The 14,529-nt window shown below is 41.2% G+C and overlaps 1 protein-coding gene across 2 annotated transcripts in view; it reads right to left on the minus strand.

Annotated features, from left to right (window-relative positions):
• The window catches only part of NALF1 (NALCN channel auxiliary factor 1), a 583,333-nt gene that overhangs the window by 98,607 nt on the left and 470,197 nt on the right, over positions 1 to 14,529 (minus strand). The gene's annotated exons all lie outside the window — the stretch shown is intronic.

Raw genomic sequence — 14,529 nt, forward strand, 5'->3', positions numbered from 1 at the left:
GGGCTTCGCTGGTGGCTCAGAACAGGCATCGCCATGACAGGAGGTCAACACGCGGCCCACGGCAAGAACAGGAGCAAGAAAGGGGAATCCGGTGAGTGTGGTCAGGTGGGAGGCCGCATTGCTCAGACTCGGCGGTGCTTGGTGGAACGGATCGGTTCATTTCTGTGTGGTCATTCCCAATTCTGAGTCTCATTTCACTTACCGGGACACAGACTATAATGTAACTGGGACACCTGACACGCTCCTCTTAAAAACACACTGCTCGTTTAATGGATTTGGTCACACGTGGCTCAGAGTCCAGCTTCTGACTCATTGTGGCTCAGTGGTTCTCGGTCACAAGTACATTCATTTTCCGAGTCTCACTGTGGAGAGGTTTCATCTGAAGTAGACACTTACAGCCATTCTATTTCTTCATTTTAAGAGCAGAGCACCTGGCAGATTATCTCAAACAGTCCAGATGTGAATTCCATATGGCGCTTTGGTTCACGACCTACCAGCATGGGATGCGACGGCAGGGACAGAGCTTTCGTTTTGTTTTCTAATGCAGTTTTGTGTGTGTGCGCGCTGTTTTTGGTTATATTTTGTTTTTTGACTCTAATATCTTGGTACTTCAGTATCGATCAAGAATGTGATTTCTCCTGAAACACTGAAAAAGGAAACAGACTTTCTTTCCTTCTTACCGGTGATGTTTCTTTATACCAAAATATCAGGATGAATTTGATCTCCTCACATTTACAGGAGAACGGTAGCTCTCCTGAAAAGAATGCTGAAATAACGACAACAGCAAAACCCAGGATTTTCTTTCCCTACTGAGTTATGTAACTCTATCAGGCATCTTATCCTAAAACACAATGAAATCATCCGTGATTATTAAAGACCATATATGAGTGACTGAACTGAACTGAACTGATGAGTGAAAAGACTGGCAAGAAATTAGAAAACGTGGTCTGCGGGAAACCAGCGTATCAATCTGATAAGAAAACAACTCTGAGGAGCCAGATATCCTGAATGCTGCTCTAACAATTTTTTTTTTTCCCTATGAAATGAGCTCGATCTTCAGCTGTTCCCATCTCTGCTCTCAGTACGGTGTGCATTATTTTTGCTGGAAGGTACTTCCTCTACAGTGTAAGTGAAGAAAAAGAAGTGGTGAAAGAGGGCTAGTGCAAAAAAATAATTCCCACTACCTCCCAGCAGGCTTCTTTTAAAGATAAACATGTTACCATCCGAGTTTAACTGTAATTGAAGCCGTACGTCAATTTTAAAAGAGCCATCTGAAGAGGAAACCGGTTGGTGCCGCTTCTCTAATCTGAAAACTGTCAGATCTTAAAACATATATTTCAGGACTTACAAGCATTCTAATTATTAAAACATCTGTTTTTGTGGCATTCATTAGGCTTACTGGCTTAGACGCGAACACTAGCACAGTAGTCAAGAAAGAGTTTTATTAAGAATGAACTGTACTTAATTGTTCTTTAAATTAACTATAATTATATGGTAATCTGAGAAAATTCATCATAATTCAGTTCCCAAGGAGTGCCCAATACAAATTTAAAAATAATTAAATAGCAGACTTCCGATTTGAAGATGGCATATGTCAGACATTTCTAAAACTGCCTTCTGCACTTGGAAATCTTAAAAATAACATCAAGGAGAATCAGAACAGTAATATAATCTTTTATGAAATCCAGAGACACCTAAATCCTGGAACCACAATCCATGCAAAATGCAAAAGCAAATGGAGGAGTGGTTGCTGACCTAATAAGAAAGATAAACCTCAGATGTTCATGTTGGAGGATTAGCACAGAGAATTCAATACAGATTCTGAAATTCATGTCCACCAGTAAAAAATTACCCAGTCAGCTTTTTAAGTGTCTCTCTCCTAATCTCACACATGTGCGTGCATGCACGCATACACACACACACACACACACACACGGGCAAGCATCACAAGATATTTGAGAATGTTTCTTATTTACACAAAAATGACACCAAAATAAACCAAAAGCGAAAACTTGGAGAGGCTGTCATGATACAAAGAGCAGAAGAAAATATCAATACTACAAAAATCACATACTCACATAAAACATGAAAGTGAAAAGTCGCTCAGTCGTGTCCCACTCTTTGCGACACCATGGACTACACAGTCCATGGAATTCTCCAGGCCAGAACACTGGAGTGGGTAGCCATTCCCTTCTCCAGAGGATCTTCCCAACCCAGGGATCAAACCAGGGTCTCCTGCATTGCAGGCGGATTCTTTACCAGCTGAGCTACCAGGGAACCAACCATCTTGTAAATAGCTCTCAATCTACTAACTTCCGCTTGAGCCCCACTGCCTTTACCTCAACAAGGCCCACCCTCCTTCCTGTCCAAGAACACGGTGACTGCCTTCTAATTAGGCTTCCGCCTTCAGCTGACCACCTAGAATCCACTCCCCACCTGACTGAATAATCTGCAGAGGCAAAGCCTCTCACCTCCTCTCTGCACCAGGATAATGTACAAATTCCTTAATGATATTCCGCATGATACAACCCTACTGAGCACTTTCTAGCTTTTTCTTTTTTTTTTTTAGCACCCCTCTCTACACTTCCTTTCTCTCCTCCTAGCTCTGCTGCTGCTGCTAAATCGCTTCAGTCATGTCTGACTCTGAGCGACCCCAAAGACGGCAGCCCACCAGGCTCCCCCGTCCCTGGGATTCTCCAGGCAAGAACACTGGAGTGGGCTGCCATTTCCTTCTCCAATGCGTGAAAGTGAAAAGTGAAAGTGAAGTCACTCAGTCGTGCCCAACTCTCTGCGACCCCAGGGACCGCAGCCCACCAGGCTCCTCTGTCCATGGGACTCTCCAGCCAAGAGCACTGGAGTGGGGTGCCAGTGCCTTCTCCGAATCTTAATTCTACCCAGTCTTAATTCAGAAGCACTGAACCTTCCTCAGCTGTGCTCTGAGCAAGTGCTCCTTGCCCCTCCCATCCCTTCACATGTGGTCTGAACTTGGACTTGACTGTCCCCTGCATTCCCTGAGTACTAGGTCTTACCCCGGTCATCTCAGCATTTCCTCCTGAATACCTCCTCCCTGCCAACGCTGGGTTAGGTATACAGTTTATTTGACAAGGAACTCACCCCACTGGACTTTTTGTTGTCTTTTATGTGTTAATATTTCCTAATAGACTATCTAACCTGGAAGGAGCCTGTTTATTTCTCCATTAACATGTCCAGGGCATTGCACAATAGAAAACATTTAGCAAACACTAAAAATGTTATTAAGAAATGAAAAAATGAAAGAAAGCTCATGCAATTCAAATAAAGGAATCAGAGCAGCAGCTGCCAGCTGATGGAGTAAGGGATCTAGCCCGAAAATATCTTCTCTGTACACCTCCATTTTTCCATGATAGTGTCAACCCAGACACTTGAACCACTGGTGGTTCATGGATTGCCACAAACTCTCCAAAGGCTAAATGGACACTTTCAATGAGAATTCCCTGCCCTCATCTTAAAATCAACTTGAACAAACTAAATGTATGACATTTCCCTTCAGACTTGACCTTTGCTCAGTACCCCTTTTGTGCATCAAAAGGGACAATGTGAAAGAATTCACATTGGTTTTCACTTGCATTCTTAGATTTATGCAGCTTCATGCGGGGGGGGGGGGGGGGGACGGGGGTGGGATGGGGGTGGTGGTGGAGGTAGGGACCTTCCCTGGTGGCTCAGATGGTAAAGAATCTGCCTGCAATGCAGCAGACCTGGGTTAGACCTCTGGGTTGGGACGATCTCCTGGAGGAGGGCATGGCAACCCACTCCAGTGTTCTTGCCTGGAGAATTCCATGGACAGAGGAGCCTGGCGGGCTACAGTCCATGGGGTGGCAAAGAGTCAGACACGACTAACTGACTAACACTTTCACTCTTAACCAGTAATTATTAAACTACAACTTCCACACCATAATCTAGGATAACTAGATAAAACTTAAAGAAAAGTACTAAAATATTAACTTTAGAATTAAAAAATAATAAAAAGGCCACAGAAATTCTTCCAGGTAATAAAAGAAAAGAAGCAAAGGCTAACAAAAGAGTTGAACAGGGCATAAAAAATTATGAGCTTCTGGAATGAAAAATGTTTAGAAAGCATGAAAAACCCAATAGTGTAAGTTAATAGAGTTACTTCTCTATATTGACTCTTTAGTTACAGAGAATGAAGCCAAGGGACCAAATCAGAATTAAATTGTTAATTGTGAAGGATCTGGAATGGATGAAAAAAAACAGTACTACAAAGCAAACCTTGAGACAATCAGGAATTATTTCTACCAGCCTTCCACTATTAACAAATACTTGTTTAATGCTGCAAGAATCACACTTCCTTCAAGTAAAGAACAATGACTTACTGAGCAATCACTGAGTTCTGTATCCTGGGCCCTTGACTGCTGACAGGTTGGCTTACTTGGGCCCTCTTCACTGATTACAAATTTTCATCTTGTAATCGTAACACACGGTTAGGTGGTACGATCTGTGGATGTGAGATCTGGATATGAATCTTTATGAATTTTTATTGATCAGATTGTCTTAATAGGAACTATTACGTCTTTAAGAGTATTATTTCTTATCAATATTCTCCAACAATATTCATGTTGATGTATGGCAGAAACGAACACAATATTGCAATTATCCTCCAATTAAAAATAAAATAAAGTTTAAAGAAAAGAACTATAAGAAATTTTCACGTGAGTTTATAGATAAAGGATGTTTAAAACTTGGAGAAATTTACAGTATTACTGCATACTGAATTTTAAAAAGCAAAAGTTACAGTGGATGAAACAAATCTAGAGAGAATTTATTTAGAAGGATAGCAAATGTTTTTATTTTTGTTGGTAATGTATTCATTTTACTTTTTCCACCAATATTAAGCATTGTAATTATGGGTCTTTAAATTTGAAAAGTGGAGTTTCCGAGATAAATTAATGAGTTGAAGGGAACAGTCTGGCTAAAAGAACAGAACAAGCAATTTTACTTTTCTGAATATCGAGACAAAAATATGAGAACATTGCAAGTGACGGATACTGAGTATTAATCATTTTCCCCTGTAGTTTGTGCAATTTTCACTGCTAGAAGACTATCTCAGACTCCACTGGAAACATCAAATCTGCTTTGTGAGTTGAAGAAAAAGCTACGCTTAGCGAGTTTGTTCCAAGCGTCTAAATGCTGATTTCAGAAATGAGGAGTGAGCTGACCTTCTGAGAGTCGGGACACTGGCCAACTCCCTCCCTCTGGGAGGCGGCCCACGGCCCGCTAAGACAGCTCTAAGGGCGGAGAAGCTTGTTTTCACCTGGAGCGGAACTCTGCTTCTAGTAGTTTCTGTGGGTTGTTCCTGGTCCTGAATCTAGAAATACATGGAATCCATCCACAACTTCACCAACACACCATTTCAGCAGTTTCCATAGACTTTTTACTGGTTAACACTTTTTGATTCGACTTCTACCATTCTCACTGTTTAAAATGTGACTTCTAAAACTTCACAGATGTGTGTATTTCTGATCCGTGCCTGTGTGCGTGCTCAGCTGTGCCCCACCCTTTGTGACCCCGTGGGCTGCAGCCCAGCAGGCTCTGCTGTCCACGGACTTCCCAGGTAAGAACACTGGTTGGGCTGCCACGCCCTTCTCCACCCGTATTCAGTCAATTCAGGCTGAGACTTTTACCTCCTTCCCTCTATGATTGGAGGCTATGCTTTATCACTATTATTTTTCAGTAGCCATATCAGCCAGTGTATTGGGTGGATGCATTTGTTGCTGTTGTTCAGTCGGACTTTGTGACCCCGCAGACAGCAGCACGCCAGGCTCCTGTCCTCCACCGTCTGCTGGAGTTTGCTCAGATTCACGTCCATCGGGTCGGTGATGCCATCCAACCATCTCATCCTCTGCTGCGCCCTTCTCCTTTTGCCGTCAATCTTTCCCAGCATCAGGGTCTTTTCCAATGAGTCAGTTCTTTGCAAGTATACTGAATACAGAGTTTTTGTTAAAACAGGTCTCCTTGTCTTGTGTATGTGAAGATTTTTTTTTAACATTGACAGATTCTCTGTATTTACCTGCAGATAAACCTCCCTCTGTGTAAGCCTAGTATGTAGTACCTCATTCAGGTTGGTATTTCCAACCAGCCCTCAGGTTGGTATTTCCCCATAAACAATATTAATAAAACAAAACCTTCCTACGTGTAGGAACTGGGGTATGTATACGGTATCTAAAAGGCTGTCATAAGACGTCTTGTTACATGCCTCATGGGAGACAATGAAAACTTTCTAGGGCCCAAGATAACCTATGACATCAGGCTGGATAAACTAATTTTGGATTCTTGTGATGACTTCTGGTATCTTACACAACCACAGACCAAGCATTCCATATGAGAAAATCAACTATGGATCATTATCATGCCACCTGTTTTCCTTTTTTCTGCTGCTGAGAATTTTGGAGAAATATTTTACCTCTAATTTTCCAGCAGCCCCAGCTAACCTCTTGTTTCTGGATAAGCATCAAGACTGGTTTTACCACCACTGACTGTACTTGATAACAGTAAGCACAGTTAAAGTTCAACTAACATTCCAGTGAGCTGTCTCTCTGTTTCAGGATTCCATCAACTCATCAGAGGAGCACGGGCAAGCAAAGACCTGAAGAGTCTTTCCAAACTTGCTGCTGCAGGATTAAGATGCAACTTCCAACAAAGCTGCCGATGCCCCTGTTCTACACAACTTCTGATTCGTTTTAAAACAACTCTACTCAAGAATACTGTATCTTTAAATCCCTCCTGGGCGGCGTTAGAAGCTCCACTCTGATGTTAGAACACTTAAACAATCTTGCTTCATTTAGGGCTTTCATCTTCAGATCATCACTTAAAATTTTTGCAATGGTTCGTCTGTATTGCTTCCACTTTTTCAGCCTGATAAAGGAAATTCATATGTCAGGCCCGTGAAGTGGAGACCACCCCAGTGGACCAGCTCAGGAATCTACTCGTAGGCCAGCCTGCACTCACTGGAAGGTCCTCACTGTCAGAGACCAATCATGATCCCACAGATCAGCGTTCGCTAGCTCACTGACCCTAGAAAACAGGACCTGACGCCTTGAGGAGATGCACGCCCTCCCTGCGCCAGCTCCAAGGTGCTCTGCCAAGGCTCTGTACAGTCCTTCTTGCTCAAGTTCACTCCTGCCGAGGAAGAGTCCACCGCACTCCCCGGTACAAGGACTGCAGCCCCGTGAATGAACGGCATCAACCTCGTCACTCAACTGCATCGCTTTTCTGTCATCTGGGCTGCTCTGGTGGCTCAGACAGTAATGAATCTGCCCACCATGAGGGAGACCCAGGTTTGATCCCTGGATTGGGAAGATGCCCTGGAGAAGGAAATGGCAACCTCTCCAATATTTTTGTCTGGGAAATCCCATGAACAGAGGAGCCTGGTGGGCTACACTCCATGGGGTCCACGGGGTCACAAGAGTCGGACACGACTGAGCGACTACACACATCACTGCTCTTCTCTTTTCGGAGGGAAGGTGGCTGGAGATGGGTCACTTTATACTTAGCTCGGGTTATTTTCTGCAGTGACCTGCAGTATATACTTGCTGAATAAAATAAATAAAATAAATGCACGATCACTGAATTATGAAACATACCACTATGTTTTCCCTTGATCATCCTTAGTTTTTTCCTTAATTTTTTCTTTTAAATTTGAACTTATCAAAGAGACTGTTAGGGTGTATCTGCCCATTACATCCTATATGGATTTTGTCACCAGCAGGAGAGACAAAAGTAATTTATAGCAGATTTATTTTTATGATTGTCCTAGCACTTTGACAAATATTTTCCAAGACTGCCTATTATTTTTCTAAGTCAAGTATCTTCTATTTTTAATCAAAGATTTATTACAAAATATATTGTCATTTTAAAACATTTTTTTTTCTATCCATAAACAGTTTTTTAAAACTCATTTTAACTTTTCCTTCCTCTAGGATTAATGTTTACCTAAACTCAGCAGGGACTATTTCAAATTTGCATTTCTGAGGTCTGTTTAAGGTGCTTGACCTTGTATTTAACTTTCTGATTAACAGATTAAAGTAATACATTTTTTTTTTAAAGTAATAAATTTTTTAAATCCTCCTGTTTGAAACAGTCTTCAGGGTCCTGTCTGCATATTCAGAGACAAATTTCTTTAAGGAAGTCCCTAAATTCCAAGAAAGTATCCTTATACTGGATGATACTGTTGCATAAAGTTATAATCATTGGTTGATCAAAGCATTCCATTTTGTCACCATGCATATACATTAACTCACGGTATATTGGGTATGAATCTGGGGCATGAGTGTTTGTATGGGTAGTAGATGAGACAGTGGCCAGATTTTCCAGTAATTTTCAGATTTTCCACAGATTTTCCAGTGGCCATTTTTCAGTAGTTTATATCACTTCTAAAGAAATTGTTACTTATTGCAGAAAAGGTATGGATACAGTACAGTTATGCCAAAAAATCTACTATCAAATAAATCAAGGTATATTATTTAATGCCATGGACACTGTATCTACACTATGATCTTAACAAAACCTGGACAAGTTGATTTGTTCACCTTAATTGTCTTAAACGATTTTGTCTGTTGCCACAAAAAGGATTTGTTGAAGCAATGAAATCAGTTGTAAAGATGACTACTAAAAATCCCTCCATCCTGCCAAAGATAATCTGGTTAATCAAATACTATCTTGAAATTGTCAGTGGCTTCTTTGAAAATATGGACATGCACTGTTAACATACAAATTACTTGTCATGGTCTAAATTTTTCATGGCACTTAACAAGTACTATATAATTTGAAAAACATAGTGTGTATCATTATAATACACAATGGCCTGATATGATACCATATAGATAAAATCATCCAAATACTTTAATGCAACATAATGGCCTAATAATAGAATGCATAATGAGTTAAGTTTTCCAAGAATTTATGTTTCCAGTTTTTTCACATTTGTTTCCAAATTAAGCTTTCAGAAAATTCTGTGAGACATATTTTATAGTCCTGATTTGACCAGGAAAAAGAAATTCATGGAAAATAATGACTTGTACAAAAGCTGTCCGTTTCAGAGCTGAGAGGAAAACATAGGTGGGAAGTCGATTTCTTTCCTCTGACTTCTAACATCGCATTCTACAGTAACTGCGAGTTTGTTAAGAAAACAAATCTATTTCTCATCAAATCATCTCACTAGCATCAAACCAGCAGAAAAAAGGAATATTCAAATTTTCAAATAATATTTTTAAAAAATTTGTAGTAGTGGAAATAATGTTGAAGGCTGAGAAGCTAGGAAGTGGGAATCAGAAAGCAGGGGTTTAAGTCTTCTCGAAGTCATTTAACATCTGGGAAAATTAGCATCGGACATTTCTTGACAAACACACCTGAAGCAAAGTTTTGGGTGGGTTGGTCCAGCTTACCCACCAAAAACACTTTTTCCAATTCTCCTTCAGATAAACCAGATGATCTGATCAGACATTTCAGGTCTCTGAGAATATCACTCACAATAGGCATGGAAACTTGAAGCTTTCTTGAACTGTACTTATTTCAAGAGAAATCATTTTTTGAAATAAATGCAATATGAATGAGATCACCATGGCTGAACTATTCTATAATGGGTAATATTCAAATAGGCTGTCATTCACATACTTAATGCATTCTTTCCTATTATCAAGCTTTTGGTATAATTACCACTTAATCAAATGTCACGGAGTGTCCTAGATATGGTAATATATCACTCAGGTTGATGAAACATGATGATAGCTGTACTTTTAAAACTTTACCTGACTTGAACCACCAGATTGCAAAGGTTTCTCAGGGTGGGTGATCGATTCACTTTCTCTTCTCTTTACATGTTTGGGGTTGCAATGCTACTGCTAAGTCACTTCATTCATGTCTGACTCTGTGCGACCCCGTCCCTGGGATTCTCCAGGCAAGAACACTGGAGTGGGTTGCCATTTCCTTCTCCAATGCATAAAAGTAAAAAGTGAAAGTGAAGTCACTCAGTCATGTCCGACTCTTCGCGACCCCATGGACTGCAGCCTACCAGCCTCCTCCGTCTATGGGATTTTCCAGGCAAGAGTACTGGAGTGGGGTGCCATTGCCTCTCCTGGGGTTGCAATACCAGCATTCAAAAGGCCAATTAACTCTTCTTAAGTACTTGATAATTAGCCTCAACAGCCATCAGATATTCAGGGCTCTATGGTTAACTTTGGGCTTCTCTCGTGGCTCAGTGGTAAAGAACCTACCTGCCAATGCAGAAGACATGGGGGAGGTTCCATCCCTGGGTCGGCAAGATCCCCTGGAGAAGGAAATGGCAACCCACTCCAGTGTTCTTGCCTGGGGAATCCCATGGACAGAGGCGCCTGGCGGGCTACAGTCCCTGGGGTTGCAAAAGAGTCAGACACGACTGAAGTGATTACATAACAGTGGTTAACTTTATGTGACTAGTGACTGTACCGGCCAGTGGATACACATCTTTGTCCTTGTCACTTCTTCCTGAGAGTGTGGTACCATCCACCCAACTCCAGGTCATTCTTCACATCTTAGTCCAAAGTGACTTTTCTCCCCCACCCCCCCCCCACACACACACACTTTGTTCAGCTCTCACTGCAATATTCTCTATTCTCTCCTAGCAATGTATAATTTTCCTGCCTAGACTTGTCACAGTTCAAGCCCTGGACCTAGCACGCTTTAGGTGCTTAAAGCAAACTTTTCCTGACATTCGTTCAGATTTTTTTAAATAACTGTCTAATTCATCTCAACCTCAGCTCGAGCCAGCTGGGTATCCCAAACGCTCACCTCGCTCATTTTCCTTCTGTCAGGCAGCTCTTACAGGGCTTTGGAGAGAGATGGTTTTGACATGCTGTTTGGTTTCTCTGCTGCCTCTCCCACTTCTACGGGTTCACGGGGGTTTGGAGGAACAAAATGTATTTCTAAAGGAACAGCATAATGCCTCACAAATCTTTTTACCCATGTTCTGGGAAAACAATTTCCTAATCTCATTTTTAAAGGGAGAGATAGAGGGATAAACTTGCAATCCACAACCTAAGCCTCTCCCGCTCGCATAGGAAATAAATGAAAAGCACTGATGTTTTCGGGGCTGATCCACACTGCTTGCCTAAATCATTAGAAATTTACCTCTTTTGCAGACTCTCAAGCAAATAGAATTCCAGTGCCAACCAAGAGGTGTTTCAGGGACAACAGGCCAACAGTCTACAGCAAAGATTGTTAACTAGGTTTTTAATTAGAAATGTGAAATTAGAGATGTTTCATCTGTATGATAACACAATAGGTAAGCTTTTATAAATGAAGAGAGGGGTCTCAACAAAGCCAAACTACCAGGATCTTGAGCTGTGAAATATTCAAGATCATAAAAACAAACTGACTGTATTTCTTTAAAATATTGTTTGAAGCATAATGCTTGTTAGGAATGGATAATATGTCTTGAGGAATTTAGGAAAGTACAATATAAGCATGGAATCAGTAGATGTTAAAGTTTGCTTTGATAAAACAGTTTACATTTTTGATGCAAGAAAGTTCGAAGGATTTTTCTGGAAATCCATGTAGCAATTTAATAGCAAATGGAGTAGAAAAAAGCATTTTTTTAGCAAATGCAACCTGATATCAAGTATCCTGGAAACATCATGTCCTAACCTAGGTAAGTGTTTTCTAACACGCCTAATTTTCAACTATCTAATAGCTACTCTCTTAAGAAAATCTGGTTTGAGTCTTTGATTTACTTTTTGAAAGAAACTGTCCCCACAGGTTTTATGCCTAGCTTCATCTTTAAAAACGGCGGCCCATTTCTCCCCCCTCACCTTTATTTCAGGTTTATTATGAACTGAATGTGCCTCCCCCAAATTCATATGTTGAAACTCTAAGCCCCTTGTGATGGCATTAGGAGGAGGGGCCTTTGGGAGGTGATCAAGTTTAGATGAGGTCATGAGGGGTGGTCCTCATAAATGGGATCAGCGCCCTTGTAACAGGACACGTCAGAGAGCTTGCTTCTTTTCTTCTTTTTCTCTCTCTCCTCCATGTGAGGGTACAGCAAGGAGGTGGCCCTCTGTAAACCACCAGAACCTGCATCAGCACAATGGTCTTGGATGTGAAGCCTCTGCAACTGCGGGAAACGAACATCTATTGCTTAAACCATTTGGCCTGTGGTACTTTGTTATAGCAGCCCAGACCAACGCAGACAAGGTCCTAGGATTTGGAGGAGGGAAGTCTGGGGAATGAAGCCCAGGCTGTTCACTTGAGAGACACCTTTGGTTCTGGAGACTCAAGGAGAAGCCCGGTGAGGAGGCTCCTGCCAGCCCCGGTTTCTGTAGAACCAGGCTCCCGCTGAGCTGCTGTCAGCCTGGCTGTGAAGGGAAGACGCTGTGCTTGCATTCTGGGAATTTGGCTCCTCTGAGAGGAGTAGTTTGTATTTAAACCCCCAGATGAGAAATCCTAAAATAAAAGGCGCTGCACATTCTCGGATTTCAGCGCATCCAGCTTCTGCCCGCGTCTCTCCAGCGGTCCTTCACGCCCAGAACGGCAGCGCGAGGCGGGTTCGCAGACGCGCGTCCTGGGCCATCTCTCACGTCGGGGTCTGTGTCCCCATGCTTACACAGGGACACGGGATAAATGTGCTTCGAGCAGTAATTGCTTCATGTCTGTGTACAGACAGCTGGAACGCACCTTTCAGTTGCAAACGCAATCCGTCTGAATTCAAGCCTTGTCATGAAGAACGTCACAGAACGCTCCAAACCAGAAGAAAAGGGAAGGTCTGTGCCAACAAAATTCTTTCAAACACATGAAAGCCTTTCTATCAGCCTATCCCCTTGTGTTGTATGCTTTGCTGCTTCACCGTCTCTCCTCTCTACTTGCACAGAGAATCTTTTCAATGACTGACTGCAACCTGAATCACTAAATAGGAAGATGGCCCAGAACTTACATAAAATATGTTATAATGCAATGAATAAGATGCAAAGAATAAGATGAAAAGTTAACTATAGAAGAAGACAAGAGATTAATAGTTTTAAGTATTCACTTTTTCTAAAGTGTTTGAAGCTGGTTTACAAAAAAAAATAGTAATATAATAGTCATCTGGAAACTTTAGTGTTATGATATTGAACACAAACATCTGTATATTGACTTCATTTTTATTAGTGTTTAGAGGAGTTTCACACCTAACCTTTCCCAAGAGTGTAATATTTTGAAGACTACAGGACAATTGTTCCATCATTTGTGAATTCTGAGAAATGATTTGTTCAGAAATAATAATGATGATATAAGATATAAAGGCAAAGTTCTTGTGGCAAGATGAATGCTTACCGCGTGCATATGATCGCATCTTCCCCCCAGGTGATATGTCACAAAGGACACCCAAACTCAGCACTTTATTTTAAATTGGGGAAACTGAGGCCCAGAAAGAATCAAGCAATTGATGGAAGTTCGTATAGTGAACTAGTAGCAAAGTGAGCACGAGAACTTTCCCTGATGGTTGTTCCAGGCTCTTCCTCTGAACTTGAGCATAATGCAACAGTAACTTTTAGATAATTATTCATGAGAACATGAAGCAATTTTTACATAACAGATACAATTTTCTTTCAACTAATACTTAGAGGAAATTACTATGTATATTTAAAAGATTCAGAAGGGGTCAGACACTTAGAAAAGAATATCACAATGTTTATAAATGCTTTCATAAGACATTTCAATTTTGTATATCCTAGAATATTAACTGTTAGGGATGAAGAACAATGCATGTTTCCAAGGACATCAAGATAGTCCCTGAAAGAATGAGAGTAAAAATCACAAAGTAGCCTACTTCTATTGTCTGTTTCAAAAGAGAATTACTTGCAAAATATTTCCTTCCCAAAGCAAATTGTCAATAAATTTAAATTTAAATAAAAGAAGAATTGTTAAATATGGATATGAATACTCAGTTCCTGGAAGAGGACCTTTGCAAAAAGTTACTTTCTATACATAAAACACTCTGCTTTTGAATGTACAGATGCTGTTAAAGTGGAAATAAACAGCCAAGTTTCAAAAATACTCATTTGTTGGTTTCATAACAAGTCTGGAATGATCCCTCCCTTCCTTGTACAAATTGCCCAGTTTGCAGAAGAGACAGTCACACCTACAGTGAGCCATAATGCCACTTGGCATTCAGATAGAGAATTTAAACACGGAAGGGAATTAAATCAAAACTGTTTAAACAGTGAAAGAAATTTTTACAGAGGTGTGGCAGGAGTGGAAAAACACAGCTGGAGGGTCTCTCTTTCACCTGCTGTGACAGATGGCCGTCCTCAGAGCTGCATGGAGAAGTAAAGCCCTCTCATCGCCAGAGGCCAGGGCCAGGTTCCCAGAATGCAAATACGGCATCTTCCCTTCACGATCAGGCTGAAGAACAGATAAATGGGAGCCTGGCTCTACGGAACCCTGGTGCGGAAACCAAACTCCTATCAGTATTCCAAAACGATTCTAAAGCAACGGAAGGTTAAGACAATTCTATGTTCGATAAAA

The sequence above is a fragment of the Muntiacus reevesi genome, chromosome 11 (assembly GCF_963930625.1).
Source record: "Muntiacus reevesi chromosome 11, mMunRee1.1, whole genome shotgun sequence".
NCBI lineage: Eukaryota > Metazoa > Chordata > Mammalia > Artiodactyla > Cervidae > Muntiacus > Muntiacus reevesi.